Consider the following 21,851-nt stretch of genomic DNA (forward strand, 5'->3'; position numbering starts at 1 on the left):
GGACCCCAAAATGTTGGTCACCAGAAGCTGATGGCCAATGCAAATGATTATGCTGCTCCTGCTAAGGATGCATGCCTCTTTAATTAAACTGCCAACATACCTAACGTAGGGAGTTCAAGGTTTGAACGGGTCATGGGAATGAAACTACTCTGTCTCCTCTCCTAGCTAGTTTTCTGAGCTGGGGAGCGAGTAGGATCCAGTGGTCAGGATGGATGCTTGGGGCAAGTGTTCTGTGCTGTTCTGCGCTCTGCTCCTTTCTCCTGCATGACCTCCAGAAAGTCCCTAGGTCTCTTTTTCACCATCTGTACAATAGGGGGAAGCGCTGTTCTGTACCTTCTAAGGCTATTGTGATGATGAATATGTTACTGATTGTAATGAACTCATACTGGAACTGTGGGAGCCATATAAGCATTTGAGATAAGTACCTAGAAGCACATGGGAAAGGGCAGCGTGCTAAAGCTTTCATTGGCAGAACTGCATCTTTCACATCCTGCTGAGCTGTACCTGCTGCTGATCACAATGAACAACTTATGCCCTGAAGCAGGAGGATTGATATTCTTTCTATTTTATTTTTATCCAAGCTGGTGGAACGAAAAATGCCATCCCTCTTCTTATTACTGTCTGATCCTTCCTGGGCCCTCTCTGAGCTATTTGTCCATGGAATGCCATGTGGGAATGAGTTCCGCAGGTTAATTACATGCTAAATAATGATTCATTTTTGTCCATTTTAAATGGGTAGCCCTTAATTGCAAATTACCCTCCAGGTCTTATGTTATGGGAAGGAGTACAGAGAGAGGGAACAAGTAATTACCCTTCTAGACATTATCTATAGCCCTCTCTCATATATCTACTCTCTCTCTTTTATTTTCCACCCTTCGTAATTCCAAAGCTTTTCATTTCCCTTCTAATGGATTGTCTTTTTCCCCTCTATATAATAATGCAAACTGTTTTTGCTGCCCTTCACTGTATCTCTTTCTGCTTGGTCTTTTTAGTGACTAAACCTGAGCACATTATTCCAGCTGAGGATGCATTTAAAATAATGGCAGAATGTTATCCATATTATTGTCTGGTCTTTCTTTCATATTCTTCTGTTTGGGGGTTTGTTTGGTTTTGTAATGCTCAGGAGCTGCCAAAAAATCTGAATGATTTCTCAAGAAAGGAGAGACACGTTGTGACATTTTGGGGCATGCTGGGAAGGTGATGCCTGGATCATCAAACGTCATGGGTCTTCAGGAGGGCATTTGGGTGAATTTTCAGGTGGCTACAAGGACACTGGAGCTCATTGGTGATCCTTCTGGGACAATGAAATCCCTGCAGGGCCCCAGTGATTTGCAACCATCGTTTGTGAGCATCCAAATCTGGTCAGTTTATGCAAAAGACGTGTAACTCCAAAAATCTGCCAACAGCTTATGCATGTTATTAAACTTATGAAAGAATTAAACTATCTTCTTTGGGGATTAAACGGCTCTCTAGCCTGTAGAAATAAATCCCCAAAACATTTCTGGTGGTAGGAAGGGATTTAAGTTTGCTGATTCCTTTTATGAAGTAAAGTAAATGCGTCTTAAGGATGATTGTATGTACAATGCCTGGTGGGGATAGGGGATCCATGCCAGCTCCATCTTTCCTGAATGTTTGCCTGGTGTGTTCTCCAGCTAGCAGTATAAACGCAGCCAGAGGTGACATGTCACGGAGGGCTGCCAGCAAACTTGGGAAGTGATATTATTTCCCATGGATCTGTCTTTCAGTTTATCAGGCAGACAACTGCATATATCTCATCGTGACATAAGTGACTCAGCATTGCAGCTTGGTGGCTTTACATCACTTCAGAAGGTCATATGTGTATATGAATACTGTAATCCTATCATGCAGTGTTACCATATGAAAATGGAGATTGAAACATCCTGACTCTATTATATTTAAATGCATTTTTTTCCCTGGGAGGAAGAATTTAGACTGGATGTTCCTGTTCACCTGTCTGTCCTCTCTACCATTGTTTATAAATAGGGCAGTGGCATTCTTCATGGATTCTCCTCAGTCTTTAGCAAAGTATATGTTGAAATTTTGCGAGGGCATACAAGGATATATTTATGACCAAATCTTCTGCTGAGGTATATCAGCACAGTTTGTATCATGTTTGTAGAGCTGTGCTGTTATATACCCCTGGAATACCTTGTCTTTTGTTTTTCAGGCTATCCAAAACATGAACACTGTTAGCTGCTCTGTTTTGCTTTGTAGCACTTGGTAATGTACACAGTTCTGACCATCTGCAGTTTCTGAGAGAGATGAAAAACTAGAAAAAATACATATAAAGCCATACCCTGGAGGGATTAAAAAAACAGCATGAGGAGATATGCAGGGAACTAAAGCAATGTAGTCTAGAAAAGAAAGAACACGGGGGATACGATCAAAGTCTATAAACACCTTGCAGGGAATACAGGGAACAATATGAATAGGGAAGGGAATTATTTACAGTCTAAATGTAGTAGTGCAAGCAGCAGTGGCTTGAGTGAATGATGAAAAGTTTGAGTTAGTTTTGAAAAAGTAATAGAAATTAGGAAGTTAACACTATGAAGGAAGTGGTTGTATGTACGGCATATTGTAACACAGTGATGTTTGAGGTGTGTGGTTGTCTGCTGGACAGTGCTGCTGACCTCCTCAAGTCCGGATGAATACACTTGGGTCCCCAGTCCAATTTTAAATACCAAACATAGAAGTGATATGACTTCCCAAGGTCTGAATACTCTTAGTTTTGGCTTTGAAGTGTCTAATGAAAATACGCAGCTTCATAAGAAGCTGAAATATCAATTGATGGGTCTGTCTGTAGGCACACGCTCTCTGAAAGCTTGGCTCCAGTGGAGCTCAGTCAGGAGCCTGTAGGCAGCTGGAGAGCTGAGGAGTGGCAAGGTCATTTGATTTCTAATGACAAAAGTTGATTTCTTCCAGTGATCGGCAAGCAGAAACCGTCATTTCCTAATGCTAATTCTGTGGGAGATCTATTTTCACCAACTCATAATTTTTCAAGGTATAGTCATTTGATTAGGTTGAGTTGTAATTACAGTCATAGGAAAGCCAGTTTGAAAAGTTGATATGTTGACCTTTAAAACACAGAGAACTTTGACACAATCCCCTCATCAAGGCAGTCAGTCTGTGCTCATTTCCGAACCACATTTGACGTGTTATAGCAGAACTCTTGGTCAAAGCATCCATCAGGAGCAGTTGAGAGAGTGATGTTTTACAGGAGCCGAGCAGGCATTAGAGTGTGACCTCAAAAGAGTAACACTCCAGTCTGGCGAGACATAGGGTCACCTTCAGCAGAAATGCAGTCCTGTGAAACAAAGCATAAATCAATAAACACAGTCAAGGTCTTGAAAACAAAAGTGAAAGGCAGTGTAAACATATCCCAGTATGATCGCTGGGGGACCCAGAGGGGTGTTAGAGATTTCAGACAGACCGGTGAGGTCACCAGGAAAGCAACAGCAGAGCTTGGAGACTCCAAAAATGGATCTTGGTATTGGCTGTGGTCTGAATCGTTTGGTTTTTTTCAGAACCCTGAAATAGAGAAGCCAGGAATAGCACAGGGAACGTAAAAGGTCTGGGAGCCCCAGTGACCTGTCTCAGTGCTATAGTTTCATCCTTTAGTGCTCCGTAGGAAGTCCCCAGTTGTCTTAGTATGATCCTGGTGCCTGTTGAATCTTGCAGGTCCCTTTGCTTGTAAACCTTAAGATCTGGCTACATGAACAGGTTTCAGCCTAGTGAGCAGGATGATGGATTTTCAGCACACTAAGTATATCAAGGTAGCTGCCTGTGCGCATCCTCTTGTCCTTGATGAACGTAAGGTAGCTTGTCCCCACCTGTTCTTGTAAAGTCAGGAAAATAATGGCTTGAAATAAGCTTCTGTGGAGGCAGTGAGATCAGATTAATTTTGTGGGAGGTTGTTGCTACTTTCAGATGGAAAAGAGTGAGCCATTTTTTCCCATCCCATCTAGTCTTTCAGGAAGCGTTTTTGAGACCAGAGTATGGGTTGCTTAATGGATGTTGTCATCTCCCCATGGAAAGGGATACATTCACCGAGACTTCATGCTTAAAAGCCCCATTCCTCTAAACTGTCTCTAGAGCTACTATCCCACTTCTAAACTCCCACACTGCTCCCACAACTTAGAAGCTGCAGCCTTTAAATCAGGCTTTTTTTTTTTTTTCCTCCTTAACATGGGCTATTTGATGGGCGAGCCTCCACCCAGATCATTAGGAGAAAAATTAATAAATAAATAAATAATGTATGTATACATATTAACAGCAAGATTTGGAAGTTGAAGCTGGCTTCTAGAATTTTAAAAAAGGGGAGTGGGAGGTGGAGCAAGCCAATCTAATAAAAAATCACATTAATCCAAGGCTTTATTCATTCCCTCTTAAAGTTGAGGTAGTTGGCAGAGCTGCTTGATACAGCTCCAGCAAGTTCAGAAGCATGTAGCTTTTGCATACAGCTCAGCTTCTGCTTCTCTGTAATAAGCTGCTTTTCCGTTTTGCTGCAATAGTGCATGAGAAATAGTAAGACTACCTGTAACCGCTCTCCACAGCTTTCACATCTGAAGTAGGGAACAGTCTTCCTATTGGAAACACATTTTTGGAGGGAAGAATACATTTGTATTGAGCCAAGGAGAAAGTAAAAATCCTCCTTCCCTGTTCGTCCTTCTGCTTTTAATTTTCTTATGGCTTTTGCTTTATGCAAAAACCTGGTACTTGAGAAGGGTCCTGCAGACTATGAGATCTGCAGTCATGCCCTTTCCCTCCCACAGTTATCAGTGCTCTTTTGCTGTTCAATTCACAACTGCTTCAGTGAGTCAGTATTTCCAGAAATCTCATCACTTGAGACACTGAACACTATCTTGGGGAGTTCACTGGGAATTGGACTACAATCTGAAAGATGGAGCTCATGACTTAATAGGCTTTTTCTTTGCAGAGCTTCAATGATGCTACAATTAATTAAGCTTTTCTTCCTCAGAGCCCTCCAGGGAAGTAGTCTGCTAGGCTAGGAGAAGCTTTCACTCACTCTCACCCTATTTCTTCACATTCCTCCTTACCGAGCAGGACAATTTTCATGTCTCTGGTTTGAACCTTCCTTGTTTGTGAAAGAGCCCCTTAGTGGTAACTTTGTTAATTACAACACCTACAGTTTTCAGTTCTGCACCTGGGATTTTAGGGCAGGTGGCATCCAAATTGTAAGAAAATAATACATATAACACAAAATAATACAGATCAGTTCTGAAAATGAAGTAACGCCCAATTTTTTCTTCAACTACCAGCTTTCATTCTGGTTTGGCATAAATGAAGCAGTCCCCCCCATCTTCCTTTGCATTTAATTTCCTGATCAGCTATGTATGCTACTCACACTTGATGCAATATTGGCTTTTCAGACCTCTTTTATCCCTCTCTGTCACCACCCTATCTCTATCATCCTGCATTCTCTCATTCCAGCCTGAGCTGCCAATTGCAGCTGCTCAGTGGTGGCCCCAGTCTGACCCTTCTCTTTAAAAGTATACATCTTTAGAGTTACCATGTGTAGGAGTCATCCAGGGGAAAACCCAGGGTGGCAAAAGAGAGGGTGACCAGCTTTGCTGGCCTCATGGGCTTAATCATAATGGCTTAATTTTGAAGGGATAGCAGGAGAGAGGGGAGCTGGGGGAAAGTTTTGAAGATTAAGAGCTGTGGTTTGAAGATCTGGCTGAGCCGGATCAAATATTACCTTTGATTAAAACCATTTTTTATTTGAATGGAAGAGGCTTCTTTTACTGGGTCCTTTGAAGTATCGTGTATGCCATGATACTGTCTGCAGCAGCTGAGAACTCAACAGAGGGAAAGGACGTTGGTGGAGTCTAAACATTTCAGAGGAGCTGCTAGTTGGCGAATTGGCTACACATGTTCTTTTGGATACTAACTTTTTCGGGAACATCACAGGCAGTTTGTCACCATTATGAAGATGAGGCCAAAAGCAGCTGTAGAGAAAGAGTGGGCAGGAGAAAAGGGTAAGAGATGAAAATATCAGATACACAAGAAATTAGAGGAGGAGCTAAATGAGTTTCATTTGGGTGGGATCCAGTGTATTGCTGACAGCTTTTCTAATATGCAGTGTTAACCACTGAGAACTGAAGAATGAAGAATAAGAAAAAATATGCCTCAACCTTTTACACCACTATTATTGTCTAGTGAATGTTCTTCTTTTCCTCACATCAGTCATGGAAATGTATATATGTCTATCCAGTATGTTCCTCTTCCAGTTTAAATTAGCCTTTTATTCCTTCAGCCCCTTTTGTTGGCAACTCATCCCAACACAATCTGGAAATGAGAGAATGTTGCCATCTCCATGATTAATGGTTTCCTCCATTGAATTACAATTACAGGTTTTAATCAGTTCATTATTCCACCTAGTTTTTGGGTCTTGACAGTTACGCTGTGGAAACTAATTGAATTGGCTTCACCTCAAGGCGTTCCTGCAAAAAGATCTTGTCTTGCCTTTGGGGATTTGGGGGGCTAATTGGCCAGCTCACATTTAATTTCCTCTTTTTCCAACCTTAGAAAAAAAAAGAATTAAATGGATGTTCTCATTTCCTAGTCCTTGCCAGGAAAAGGTTCCTGTTTTCTGTTTCAATTTCCAAATTCCATTTCCTCTGAAGTGCAAGATGTGGGCATTGCTAAAAGTTCAACTTCAAATGCCAGTTGGGAACTCTGTGCTTTTGTCAAAAATGTTAAGAAACTTTTCTCCTCCTCAGAGGGTGGTTACTCCTCAGAGATGACAACTATTTCTTCCCTGACTACTTTTCACTTATGCTGGTCTAGCGAGTAATTTTTACAAGATTATAGGCAATTGTCCCATGACCAGTGGAATTCATGTTTTCATATTCTGTTATAAGTCACCCTTCAATTCTGTTTTTCCATGTGCAGTATTGCTTGTATTCAGAGATGTGCAAGCAGTATATTCCCCAAAGATGTACACTCTTAGAAATGAATTCAAATTAGTGGCTACTTAATACCCTGTATACCTGCCAAAAAACTCACAATTGGACTCCATCATACAACACAGATGTGATCCAAAAGAAATTTCAGCCTCCATCAGAGTCCGACTGAGATGTTAACACAACATGAGAAGACATATAATCAGTTGCTTCAACAGCACTGCCAGGTAGAACCAGTCTGGTAAGCTTTCAGTTTCATGGAGCTATTGCCATTCATTTTTCTCTCCCGTATCTTACTTTACAGTAGATGTTGAGGTAATATGAAATGGATTTTCAGAAACATGCTTCTCCTGTCTTGAGTGTCCATTCCTTTTGCTTGGGAGACTGAATAAGGTAGATCCTAATGAGCCACATTGTTAACTTCAACTTCTGAAGGATGGATGACAAAACAGGCGTGGCAGAAGCCAAAGAAGGTGAAACAGAAAAGAGCAGTTCAAGGCTTATATTAATTCCAGCTGTAATGATAGTGGTGCTGGCTGATGTCAGTCACCATACATCTCAAGAGCTACTTTATGCTGGTGTTTAGCAGAATATCCCTGTGATGGTTCAAGGAGACCCACTCCTTGATAGCAAAGAAAGAAAATGGATATTTTCTTTGGAATAAGACACCAAAGAGGTGTTGTGAGGTTTAAACCATTAGAAATGTGAACTGAAATGCTCTTTACCCAGCAAGCCCTGGGATTCCACATCCTGTGTTTCGCTTAAAACCATCACCACTGGTGGATGAACCAGTAAGGACCCGTAGTTCTTTGCAGGCTTTCAGTGACGACAGTTACATACTACGGGGGATTTTCAGAGGCCTGAACTTGGGCACTTGGGATCAAGAAAAGAGTTGATTTTACATTAATCTTTGGTTTTACTCTGTGCGTGTAAAGTTCAGCAACCAAATTGGAAGTTGGAGCCAATCCTTTTCTCTCTCCTGAATGTTTCAAGTTTCTTCTTTGTCCCGGGGAGAAAAACCCAGTCCCTGGCTGAGATGCTTTGGAAGGGGGTAGAGTCAGATCATAGAAAGTTGAACATGTTTTCCTACCAGTTAGGTTTGGAGATGGAGATTTTTAAAGAAGTAGATGTATTACGGAACCAAAGCCTGTTATCTTAGGGTTTTTTTTTAAAAACATTTTTTATTTAATGAATCAAAGTGTTTCTGAACCTGATTTTTCATCTCAGCAGGAGTCGCCAGCCAATATAAGTATCAGAGAAGAGGACACGGTGGCATCCTAACTTTCATTTTTCATTGGTGCTTTGCTGTAATTAGAAGGCTTTCTGCCTTGATGGGAAAGCCATAGGCTACGAGGCTGACACAGAAATGGGGCAGAACCATGCTATTCACCTCAGATTCAGGTTTCTTTTATTAAATGATGAAACCATAAGTTTCCATTTCACAACAAGAGTTTAAGGCTTCAGACAGAAGTGAAAAGGTGCATCATGCTGGAAAGCTGATTAAAAATACGTGCTGCATATTAACAGAGCATAAATGGAATAATTTATTCCTTAATTCTTTCAGTTATTAAGGTACATCAAAGGTACTTGCTTTTTAAATGATAAGAATACATTCCCTCCTTTCAGACAAAGCGATTAGCGGTATTAGTATCAATAATATCAATTAGTATCAGATCCTTTTGGTATCATTAACAGGGAGTAGCATTCATCTGGTAACTCACAGTGCAGTATCCAGAAGGGAGCTTATTAAAATATGACTCCCCTCCCCTTCCCCCACAACCATTTGGCTTAATTGTCTCGTTAATAATAATGCAGGATCCAAGAACTAACGTCCTCCTGGGTGCTCCCGAGATGTGTTGTGGAATTACAGACACTAGCAAGAGTGAGAGGTATTAATGTGTTCTGACCTCACACGGGAAGAGGGGATGTAAAACCGAGGAGCCCAGGAACGGAGCAGAGTCCAGGAAATGCAGTACGGCTTGTGATTGCAACCACGTTTGAACACACTTTGCAAGCAAACAGAGCGCTTTGTGAGCCTAGGAGAAACAAACAATAACAGTTCCTCTAATGTGCAAAAATAAAGATCTGTTGTTTAAAGAGCAAACAACTGTATCTACCACCTCCTGATGCTTTTGACAGGAATCGCAGAAGGAGCAGATTGGATCAGCAAAACTTCACTCAGCCCTGACAGTTTGATTGCACTGCTCTGGAGGATATGACAGATGTTGGAACAGCACGAGCAACTTAAACAAAATGCATCAAGCGCAAAGCTAGGGCTTAACTCTTCCTCCAGTTAAAATGATTTGCAAGCTCTGAGGGGTCAGAATGCAGGGGCAATGGTTTACATGTAAGGGGAGGAAAGGGGGGAAGGGAAGATTGAGACAAGTGGGAAAAAATTGCCTCCAAATGATGAAGTACCCAGCAATATCAGACAAGTGTGTGAAACTGGAAACCTGCTGTTTGCCTTTCATGAAATTATTCCAAAATGAATCATAGCTAGGGCACAGGAGGCTTTGGAGACACATTGAGCAAGCAGAGAACAAATAAACAGGCCTTTACAGCATGTGCATATGTAAAAATAAGGAGAAGCAAAATATTCAAAGGAGAGAAGGGACTGATGTTTGGCAGCTCATCCCTTCCACATATATTTACCTACCTGTGGCATTGCTTTCGAATTTGCTGAGCACTCCTTGCTCTTGCTGATTTTACCTACTGTGCTCAGCATTTCTGAGAAGTGAGCCAAATAGGGAGGAAGAGAGGCATTCAAGTCACATACCAGAGGATCTGATATACTCAGCAGGCATGTGCAGTGCTGATACTTAGGCAACAGCATTTCAGAACCAATGCATAGCATGCCACTGCCAGCTGATGAATTTATCCTATATATTCAGTGGGTTCTTTCAAGCCAGATCAGCCAGCTTCCCACCTCATAAGTGTGCTATTGATTTGCCTCCTGTGCTTCATGAAAATGTTTTCTGTTGTCTTTCATGGGTACGTACGTGAGGTCAGCAGTCATATCTCACCATTTGTTGTTTATCATTATAGCAGTTTTCATTTTGATTTGGGTAAAATGTAATTGAAAGCACACAAAGTGAAGTAGGCGGTAGCACTCGCTAGATGTAAGGAGTACGTGTGCTGTGAATGTGTTAACTGCTTCCACAGCTCTCTGAATGCACCACCATGACTTAATGTACCTCTTCCTATTCAGGTTGCAGGTCCATGCACAAAAGTTCTGCTAGAGCACGTCAGTCTTGTACTACAGTACTTCATTCTGTCCATCACCCTTAGGCGGGGACTGACAGTTCAAAGCTAGCTGCTTGCTGGGCTTGTGGTGGGGAAAGACATCTGTTAAGGACTGGCTTGAGATGACCAGACCCACTTTCCTTTGTGATCTAACCTGGACATGAGCCGGTTCTTCAGAATTGAAAGGCAGGTTTCATTACCTGCTCTTGTAGGCCTTCCTGAATATCGATGCTGTTAGAAAGAGTGAATCCCCTGTCTGGAATTCAGGTAAATGCCAGTCTTGTTTGAGCCCTTCTCCTCCTCCTTTCCGGTCCAATCAACTTCGTTAGCCAGTATTCCATCCAATAGTTCAGCCCAAATGTTATTACTGTTCCACATCACATTTCCAGTACATTAACTCTGTTCCTTCTTTTCACACAGTGATCTATATATCATCCTGATCTCCTTCTAATGTTCTCCTCCAGTCCCTTTTTCCTCTTGGTAACATCACTAGATCTGTCTGACTGTGTCTAGAGCCCAGCATTTCCTCTCTGTTTCAGTAGGTAAGGCCTGCCTATGCTCTGATCAGCTCTTTTCCCTCGTCTCGGTAGCTGAAGCTACTTCCTCTGAACTGAAGAGAACTGAAGCTGCTAACTGTGTCTCCTCTCCCACAGGGCAGACCATCTTCTGGATTCTCTTTGTTGGCTCCCCTTTTTCACTGCATCCAATATCAGTGCTGGGCTCATGCCATTGAGGGCCTAAACTGCGCCTTGGGTAGGTTGTGGGAATTGAATGCACAGCCTGAGGACTAAAAAGCAGTGAGGTTAGTCTGAAAAGTCAGCTGCTGAAATCAGTTGAAAGCGATGGGACCCAAATGCTTTCATCGCTTTACAGAACTGCATTAGAACTTCTGCTATTTAATCTAAAGGATCCTTTCCATTACGTCAGAGATGATAACATACACATAATCCTCTATTTTGGGCACCATACATATATGTATACACATATCCTCATATATATCTGCACAGAAACATATGTGGCATCTATATGTGGAATATTACAAGATGGGAAAAGATTAGCACCTCCACTTTCCGAAAAATGCAAAGTTTCTTCTGCTCCTGTTTCCATTAACATCTTTCCTGTCATTTTGGGTGTTCTTATTGTGGTAGAGTTTGTCAAAAATTGCTACACTCTTAAGTAAAAAAAAAAAAGGAAGTTTTCACAAACTTCTTGCACCCCCCACATACTAATGGTCCTTTTTTTCTACCAGGTTAGCCCGGATTCCCTGATCCACTGCCCTTTCCTTTCTCAGATCTGTCCTGTAGATTCATTTCCTGTGGGATGCCTGCAAGGCAGGAACCAAACCAAACAAGATGATATTGGTAATAAAATCAGCTTCTGCAATGTTTTTCTTTTTCTTGCCTTTCAATTGCATCCCAAGCAGGTGGCAGCCTTCTTGGGTTATTTATTCCAAAAAGGAACTCCGAACAGAATCCAGCTCACGCCTTCCCCTTAAGCTATATTGATCCCAGGTCTCCTCCTTAAGGACTGCTCAACCCAGACTCTAGATTCTCTCCTTATATCCAGATGGGACAACAAATATTCTGCAAGACTGAGCCAGCAAACCACACATCGTGTTTTTTAGCAAGACCATCATTTGCTAACAGGCTGAGATTTTCAGGATAACACTATATTGCCACTTAATATATTATGATACTGGTTTTTTTGTATTCCAGCCTACTCTCATGCAAGCTCTTGGGGGCTAGAATTGCTCTCAGTTTGCATCATGTTAATGCAAAACACATTCATTGTCCTTGCAGAGAAAAACAAGCAAATACCATAATCAAAACACATAAATTTTTCTGCTTTCTTTTGTGTATTCTAGACCTTCCCTAGTTCATTGCCATATATCCTAATTTCAGGAGCCGGCATTTTCAGACAGCCCTGATGCAGGATTGCCACCAGTTCTGAACTTTGCAGCATTATGTGGGTTTCACAGTTTAGGCTGATCTCTTTCTTCATGGACCATTTCAATACCCTTCATCTATCTCTGCTTAAACATCTCATTGGGAAGTCCCTTCTCAGCAGCATGATGCTTTGCAAAATATAGCCCTTTGCATATAATTTGTCACATAACATTAGACAGCTAAAGTTTAGGTATTGAGCCAGAGCTGGTCACGTAGCTTCCCTGTAGTGGATGAAGTGACAGAAGCATGTCTAAAAGATGATTAATCTATTAACTTTTGTCACTTATGCTGGGATGTATCTCATCTTCTTCCCTTGATTTGAGGGGTCACCACAAACTTTATTTTAGACTAGATGGCTAACTTCCAATGGCTAAGCTAGCTGAAACTAATTCCCCTCTTTCTTACAATGGTTTGATGCTTCATTTTATACAACACATATCCTGGATGGCAAGTCACAGTACTTGGCAGGTTGAAGGCCAAGAACTGGAGATAGCAATAGGCAAAAAAGAGAGCTGAGCTAAACTTTTTGTAGCCTAAATTCCCCTTGGAAGAACTCATTTTGATTGAAATCTGGAGCCTTGGGAGGAGACAGGTGTTTGGTTGTTCCCCCCCCCCCCCAAATGATTTTGCCCATCTCTAGAAATCTCATGTAAATTAGAAATATGGCAAGTTTTCTGCTGCAGCTGCTTCCTCGGCTAGGTATGACTGAAGTAACAAGCAGCATAACAAGTACATGATGACATACAGAAATGGCAGTACACAAATATACTCCATGCAAGAGAATCTAAATCACAGTCTTGGGCACTCATTGACTCGGCGAGGTTTGGCAAGCAGAATAGGGATTTATGAAAATAAGGTTGTGCTTTTCAATGCTTTTCAGCTGATTTTATGCTAGAAGAAACCCGAATATCAGAGCAGTGAGACACACAAGGCTAAAGTCTCTGAAATCCCTGCAGGCCTTATTATGTGTATGAGGAGACGGCACGTATTTCAGGGCTGGGGAAGCTATTGCACTTGATTTAAGGGTAATTAAAGTGTGTGAGTGACAGCAGAGATGGCATGTGATACATCAGACACCTTTTCTCCATTTCGCTTCCAGCTTGGCAAACTCATCTGCATTCTGAATGAAGGATAATGTCTCACAGCCTTCTGCCTCTGCCCTCACAGGCTTTGTATTCTGCTCTCCCCATTCCTCCTTACAGCTTTTGTCCACTCTGGGATTCCAGAAAAAATATCTAGGACTCTAGTAACTAAGTCCTTGTTCCTCCCATGGCTAAGTCAATGACAACACTTAGTGCTATCGATAGTTCATAGTTGTGCTCTAAGAGTGTAAAATTGCCAGTCTAGTGGGCCATTGAGAAGAATATTGCCCCTGCACTGAAACATTATTTTCAACTGCTGTCTACAGCTCCAGTGCAAATGCATGCAGAGGGGAAGGGATGTGATACTTTAAATCTGCCTCATGGCTCATTTTGATTCCGATAAGTCAACCAAAACCAATGGGAGAGTGAGGATTCATTGTGAATGTCCAGTTTGGGAAGTGAGTGCGCAGTTGTGCACACAGTACTTGCAATGCACAGCGTGGATGTGATGGTTGACCAACAGGTACAGAGCTTGCCTTGTGCTTACACTAGTCATTCCTTCCATACATGTTGCTGGACACTAGGCCCCACATGATCAGAAGTCTGCTGTTTAAGCCTCATTTCTAAATCTGTCTTAGGTATTTTGTGAGGGGTTGAAGTCCACCCATGATTGCAAATAGATGTATTTACATTAAAATAGAAAAAGAAGATAGAGAATGCACACAGAACTGATAATTGTTTGCTTTATTCTATCTGCCTAATAGCAGAACAAAATTACTGGCAGACATGAGTTCACTGCAAGTGAAAACAGAAAACCTAAGGCACTCACAGAGCCATTAGGAGAGAAGGGAAGGTTTGGTCTTTGACCTGTGATAGTCATTTGCCTCCTCTAACTGCACGTATAAGTTGAGCTGAAGCAAACTGAAAGTAATCATGGACTCTGCGATATGTCTCAGTGGGCAGCAGGTTGCCAAAGAAAGGGAGGGCAGCAATTCATGTACCTTACAGAGAAAGCTTTCCTTTAGTTCCTGGATAAAAAGGGTGTGAGCCACAGAGCTATGGTAGGGGGAACTGTGGGTGATGACAGCCTTTGGGGGCTTTCACCCTTTTCATTTAGACAGTAAGGATGCAGGGTGTGGAAAAGACTCAATTCTGATCAAATTGTTTATGAGCAAACAATGTTGCTGAAGTAAACAATAAATAAACAGTGATTCTGGAGTAAGAATCTGTAGGGAAAGAAATGTCCGATCCTTCCTCTGATAAATGTCACTCCAGGAGTATTGCATTTTTCTCCTATTTCTAGAAGTAGAGCTGAGGTTTGTAGGTTAAGGAAAGGATTGGGAAGAAACTGTGAGTCACAGAGTTGGGATCTATATTCTTTGACATGATAAATCACACCAGATCGGGTTGACTACTGTCACAGGTTGACTGCTGTCACATCACAGAATCAAGTTTAAGATGCTTGTTCTGCTCCTTTTCACTAATTCCTGGCATAAAAACCTTCCTGAGACCAGTTATTCAGGGAGAAAATAGGAAATGTGTGAAGGAGGATAGGAAGGGAGTAAGTGAATACATCTTGTAACACAGCAGACATGGTGAAATTGTCTGCACCCAAGCAGATTTTTTTAACTGCTTTTGGATAATAAGGATATTGGGTTTTTTCTTATATTGCATTGTATCCATATGCACTTCTGGGTGTCCCATATGGGTATGCATGGACTCTCTCCCTTGCTGTGGATCTTTTTGAGGAACATGTCTACCTATGCTTTAAGGAATTAAAAGAAGGTTGGGAGAAGGAAAGGTATGAATAAGTAAGAGTGAGGATCAGGATCTTTGACGTACCACAATAAATGAATCAGATCTGTTGAAAACTGAGTATTACTGGAAAGGCAGGCACAAGTTTCCCTTTGATGGGTCTGGCACAGGTCTGTTGGTTTGCTCTTGCTTATCCTCTTCTGTTTCACTTGTACCCTTCTACCCCAGCAGCTCAGAAATCTTGAGCGCAGGCATAGTTGTTTCATGCCTGCCCTCAGAGTATGAGACATGGGTAAATACTTTTCATCTCTGGCACTACAGTCTGCACTCTCACTTTAGGGACTCACTGCCAAGGAGGAAGGTGAATCCTGTTGAATACTATTTACCATGTTTCCAGTTTGTGGAAATCTCTGTCCTTCCACCATTTCTATTCATCTCTCGTGTAAGTTGCTCTAAGTGAAGCAACTGCGCCTGATTCAGTTTCCTCTCCGTCAGATCCCCTTGTCCTCCCTGCAGTGATCTCCCATGGTAAAGGCTCCATGGCTCCCCTCCCTTGAATTACAGAAACGTGGCATGGACCTTGGCTGAGGTATTTAACAAAGAGGTGGAACTTCTCTGGTGGAAGGAGGGGGTGCTCATACGAAGCTGTAATGACTAGCTGTCAGGGAGATGCATGGTGTCCTTTCAGCAACTGAACACAAATAAATGAGGGTGACGGTGGTATTTCTCCAGTCCCTTAATTAGAGCTATGCGATCGGAGAGGCGCAAATGGAGATGTTTTCCATCATCTCTGGTGAGGAGGGAGGCATGGCAGAGAAGTTGATATGGTTTTATTAGCCCCAGGCATCCTTTGCATTGTGATGTGTGTTCAGCTCCTCCTTTTTATCACTCTCCTTTTAGCTGTTTATTTTTTCCTTTATTCAGTTCTGTTTCTCCCCGCATTTTTTTTCCTCCCTTACTGCCTTCAGATTACTAACAAGAAGCTCATTTCCATTTTAAATAACAGGAACCTCCTGTTTTTCCATAATAACTTGTCCTAATCCAATTGTTCAGAATTGCAGTGAACTTTAAAGACCACCTGTAAGGGTGGTACCTACAGGTAGCTCAGTGCTGAAGATAAGGGGGACTGAGGCACTGTTAGAGTTAATGAATATTCCTAAAAAGCTGAAAATAGGACTCAAGAATTGTATTCCAAGTTCTGGACTCACACCTGTCGATAACATGTAGGTAAGTGAGCTATTTTGCGCAGTGTCATGTACAGCTACATTTCAACATTTAGGTCAATCCATTACAATAGGCAAAAACGTGATGCAGTAAAGTGAGATTTGGGGCTTTAGAAAATTCGCTTGTATCAGGTGTGCTCTACAGAAGGCAGGGAAGGAAGGATAACTTTATTTCTAGACCAGATGTGAAGAAATTAATGCAAGAGGAAATATGTACATTTTCAAGGTCCTGTGAGGGAGAAAGAGACACCCACTTTCCTTCATCCATATTTCTGCTGCTCAGAACTTTTTCCTCAGATCTATTTCATCACTGCGGAAAACTGGGCTGCTTCTTTGTCCCCACACACAGCTTGAAAACAGAAGCTCCTTTCAGTGATTGCACTAGGGGACCAGGAGGAGAGTCTCAGACCTTGCCCCCCTATAACATCTCCTCCAGGAAGTCCAAGGAAATGTAAAGTCCCTTGTGCTAAATTCAGAGGTTTTGGCAGGTAGACAGCAACAACAGGAGGTGGAAGGAGACAGCTGTGCAGGGGAGGAAATGGTGATATAAATACATGTTTAATTGTAGTTTAATTACAATTACTTACTAGGCAAAGTTTATTTAAATGCAGTGTAATTAGAGTGAGACCTTGATTTAATCACAGCCTTATCAGATACAGTTACTACTATTTTCCTTCACTTCCTCCACCTCCTCTTACACTCCCTCTCCTGAACTTGCCCAATTAAAAGCCAAAGCTTGAAGAAAGCAGAAGGAATCCATCTTGGAAAGTTTTCAGTCTCCTGAAAGATTCAGTTGCCAGGTGGCTACCAGCCCAGAATTTTCTCCTTGGAAGTTGTGAAACCCCCACTCTGTCCTGGCAAGCCGTAATTCTTCCTTAGCAGCTAATGATAATGGATCCTCATTAGCTGGGAATGACTTATCAGGAATATAATTCATCACTGATGGCAGACCTCATAACCCATCTGCTCACAGTGAGTAAATTATATAGGCCCCGTCAGAAGAGATGGATTGTTCTTTCTGATCTACCTTTGGAGAGCCTCCACATCCTGTTCCAATCAGTACATACTTTGTCTTCTCTCCATGAGCTAGATGAACACGAGGAGAGACATGTGGGCAAAACCTCTTGAGCAGCTGACCCCAGTTCTCATCGTTCACCATTTTCCCTCCTCCACTGCTGCTTCTTCCTATTCTCTTTACCTTGCCATGAGTCTGGGCCTGGCAGGAGCTTACTCACTTGGGAGACACGCATCACACATGTCCTGTAGATCTATTGACCTGTTCCTGGCCTGCTCTTGCAAGAAAACTTTCCCCAGTCTAAACTCAGCCTTTTCTTGGATGTTGTGTGTTTGGAACGCCATGAAGTAGTCTCAGCCAGAATAGGAAAGGGGAGGGATGGGGCCTTCTAATCTAAGGGCTGCATTGCCTCCTGTCACCTCAGTCATAACCTGAGGATGACTCAGGCTGAGACCACTAGCACTGGCACAATGGGATTGGAGTTGTGAGAGGTTCTGACACAGGATCTGTGAGTAGGAATCTTTTTATAAACAAACCTCTCCTTCTTCCCTATGGGTTAGTCATCAGCTGGCTGAGAGCCACTCCTGAGAGCACAATTATTCCACCTTCACAGTGAGGAAACTGAGGCTCAGATTGGTCACAGGTGGTAGTCCACAGGCAGACAGGCTGGGAGGGGAAACATGCACAGCAGCTTGCTCAGGTGAACGTGACAGATTGGTGACCATGCTTGGGTTAGAGTCACTAAAAGAGCAGGGATTCAAATCGTTACTTTTGGGGTTTCTATTTGAGTCTCCATTCCTGTTTTCCATACATTGATTTGAATTGAAACAAATCTGAATACCTCCCCTTTTTTTTTTTTTTTTAGCACCAAAATGAAAAACAGCTCAGACTTGCTTTTGGGGTTTGTTTGTTTCTTTCTTTTTGGTTTGTTTGACTTTTCCATCCAACCTAAAGCAGTGTACAAGACACGCAGCCCAGAGTGCTATAGCTTGAGTAGGTCTCAGCCACCCGGGATGGCTTGCTGAATTCTGATTCTGGCTCAGTATGCTGGGACTGGAGATATTCCACTGAGTTCACACTGTGATTCTGTGATACTCCTTTCTGTTGTTTACTTCCATGAAACACATATCACTGCTATATCAAAATACCGATCTCATCCCAAACATTGGTTACAGAAATCTTAAAACCACCTGCAAAGACAATGTGATAAATTCTGAGGCGTACCAGGCATTTTGGTGCTGAGGAGTGGTGCCCAGTCCACCACAGTGCCAATCCTTGTCAGACAGTTCCAATTTCTGCTGCTGTCTCAGGTGGTAGCTACCACTGGGGCTCAGAAATCTTTGCTTCCATTTAGGGATCTCCTATCCCTGCCCTTGGGCAGTGCTGGAGAAGCTCTCTAGATGATCTTGGACTGTCAGGGTGAAATCCAGTCCGTCCCCCCCCCCCCCCCCGAAGTCCGTAAGCTGTTAGCTGGTTTGCTGACTTCAGTGAAAACAGTTTGGTCCTTCCACGTCAATACCAGTTAATTCATGTTGTCTCACCTTGCATCTGTCTCAGTCTTTTTTCCAGCACCTCTAAACAAGAGAAAGAGTTAAACATGGCTATAAAACATTGAAGCTGTTCATTAATTAATGCAAATTTTATTCTGCCATTGAACCACACTGGCCCTACATGAACAAAAATTATGAACTGCTGGGGTCTTTGCTCAGGGAACCAAACCCAGAGACATGGAGGCTTTTCCCTCCCTCCTTTTTCTGTCATAGTTTGCTTGGCTTTCTCTCTTTTCTTTTTTCTTTTTTTTCCCCCCTCCTTTCTTCCAGATGCTTCTGACACTTAACAGACTCTTATCAATTCCAGGTGACCAACCTGACCATCTTTTGTACTGTTCTTGTCATGATTTGTCTGGATGAGAAAAAAGTAGGAAAAAAAAAGCAAGAAGAGAAATTAGTTTTTACTGTCCTTCTCTCCTGGCCCTGTGAGCATGTTCCTCTCCACGTCATTCAGATTGGTGCTCTTGGCAGGGGAGGAGCTCTCTTCCCGGTCACAGACTTTTTAAGGACTGATGGTCATCGAGTCCTTCATACGTCTGTGAAGTGGGTAGCTATAAAGCCTATTTAAACCTATGCTGCAGCGTTATGTTGAGCCTTGTGTTGCTGATCACAGTAAATCAAACAGAGACAAATGGATTTTTCCCCTTGCTTTAATATTTATTTGGCAGTGAATTTTTAATAGAGAGGCACTTTCACTTGTCATCCTGAGAATGACAAGTGGGCAGAAGAAGGGAAGGAATAAACATAGAGGAATGGATGCAGAGCACTGGGGAAGTGAGGAGAATAAAGTAATGAAAGGTGGAAGAAGCAGCGTAGAAAAAGGGAAGAAAAGAGGGAAAGGGGGAGGAGAAAAGAGAGCAATAGTCACTGCTGCATCTCTTTTTGAGAAATATTCTCAGATAACAGCAGCTCAGAGCAGCCCCCTGCCTCTTCTTGTGCATTTACATTCATCGTCCCTCGCAGCAGTGAGCAGCTCACACACGGCAGGGAAGTAAACAAGCCTGGGAAAGAGTCTTTGACCCAGAGTACTTGTAGCCTCCCAGAGTTCATTTCTCATATTCAGCCTTTCCAGCAAAAGAAATAAATTAATTGACGGTTTGTGGAGCAGCTGACTTGGCAAAAAAGGAAACTGTGGTTCTGGTCCAAAATCTACAATTACGCTCTGGTGCTGTGTGTGATTGAGAGAAGAGGATAGAGAGATATTGCAGGGAGACAGATACCATTGACTAGATAAAGAGATGGTGTGGAGAGATATGTAAGTGCTTTAGATAGATGATGAGAGTTAGATAGAGTGGATATATAGTTATAGTTAAAGAGATAGATACTGTGAGTACACATAGGAAGATACTTTGGACAGACACACTGTGAATAGATGTTACGGGAAGAGGGATATTGTTAGATAGACAGACACTATCTGGGAAAAATGGATAAGGCAACAAATAATGCCACAACTGGGCACAGAAAGATTGATTCTGTTGATAGATAAATTCTATAAATAAATGCTACGGAAAGATATTTTAGGTAGCCTGCCATCTATGAATATTTGACACATACATCTAAGAAACTGCAGTACCTCACCTAAAATAAAAGTAACTAAGCAGCTACTAGATATGTGTGTGATCATACTGGTAAACATTTAAGAGATGGTAGCAGCTGCAACAAAAAAAGCAATTTATCATCTGATCCAAAGCTTGTTTCAGCCCTGACGGACACATTGATGGCCTGGCAAGAGCATGGCAGAAAAGGCCAGACCAGCAGGTAGACAGTTAAGGACTGAAGCAACGCTGGATAAGTAAGTGGAAAAATACAGTGTTTGGATTTCAGAGTTGGAAAAAGGACACAATCCAGGTATGAGCTTCAGATCTTTAATCCAGGCTTACCAACAGGTGACACATTTCAAAATCATTTTCAGGCCTGACCTTATAAGCCTGTCTGCCCCACGCTGCTACTATATCCCCTCAAGACCCTGTAAGGAAGTGCATTCCTGGCTCTCTTCAGTTTCTCTAGTGACCACAGCGAGCAGCCAGAAGTCCCAATACTGAGTTGTCCTGGCACCAGTGCAGAACATCCTGTTCTCTTACATGCTTTGGGCAAGAGTTCTCATCTACATGGACATCTATTCCTGCTGGCATGTCAGGTTCACTCCTACACCTTGCAGACACTCAACAGTTGCAAGGCACTTGCCAAACTCAACAGAATTATTTTAGGCAGAAAAGACAAGATTTGGCTGTTGAGAGCCCTTCTGGAGAGGCTAGTTCTGTCGAAGTTCCAGTAGTGTAGTTTACCCTGAGGGCTGCCAGAGGCCAGGACATCTGAGGAGTGAACACACTCCCCTACTTCAGATCTTTCCACTGTCGCTGTGTTTGTTCCATCACACCTCAGGCCTCTCTTGAGCCTTAAGTGGTCCCATTTCCTTGCTGTGCTCTGGACTGACGTATTTAGTATTCCCACTAAATGGACTTTTGTGCTGATTAATGTTCTGTTCATGTTTGTAGCAACCTTCCTACCCTGTGCTTCAGTAGGACCCCTGCTTTTGCTGACTGCTGAGCCCCACGTCAGGGGAGCTGATTTGGGGGCTACTGAGCTTTATTTAGCATGTGTTATCACACCAGTCTTGAAGCAGACAGCTTCCTTTGCAGGTACCTGCTCGGCATCCTCAGGGCTAGTCCTGTGCTGCTTGCTCAGCACAGCCCACCTGTGCTGAGGGCCCTGTGGACAGTTTATGATGTGCCTCCAAGTCTCCCTGGCATGCGCCAGAGTTGGTTTGCTCAGTTCATTTTGTCAGTGACCTGAGCACCCCTGCTGTGCAGGTCTGCAGAGGTGAAAAGGCAAGCATATTAACCTCAGCTCTTCTCCTACCGTGCCCTCTTCGCCATAATTAATGCTTCATAGTCACTAACCACAAGCAGTTCAAATTTCCTTCTTGCTATTACAGGCATTATAAATCATTTGATCTAACATGTGCTTGTAAAGCCTGACAGAGAGACCTCCACAGACTGTCCTCTTTCAGCTTGCTGTGGATGCTGCCTTACGGCCCCAAATACTAGTGTGTAGAGAAGGGGAGGTTATATATATTTTTAATGGCTTCAA

The 21,851-nt window shown here is 42.5% G+C and overlaps 1 protein-coding gene across 1 annotated transcript in view; it reads left to right on the forward strand.

The window, feature by feature from the left end:
- The window catches only part of AGBL1 (AGBL carboxypeptidase 1), a 356,032-nt gene that overhangs the window by 319,308 nt on the left and 14,873 nt on the right, over window positions 1–21,851 (forward strand). The gene's annotated exons all lie outside the window — the stretch shown is intronic.

This window comes from Apteryx mantelli, chromosome 15 (genome assembly GCF_036417845.1).
Source record: "Apteryx mantelli isolate bAptMan1 chromosome 15, bAptMan1.hap1, whole genome shotgun sequence".
Classification (NCBI taxonomy): Eukaryota; Metazoa; Chordata; class Aves; order Apterygiformes; family Apterygidae; genus Apteryx; species Apteryx mantelli.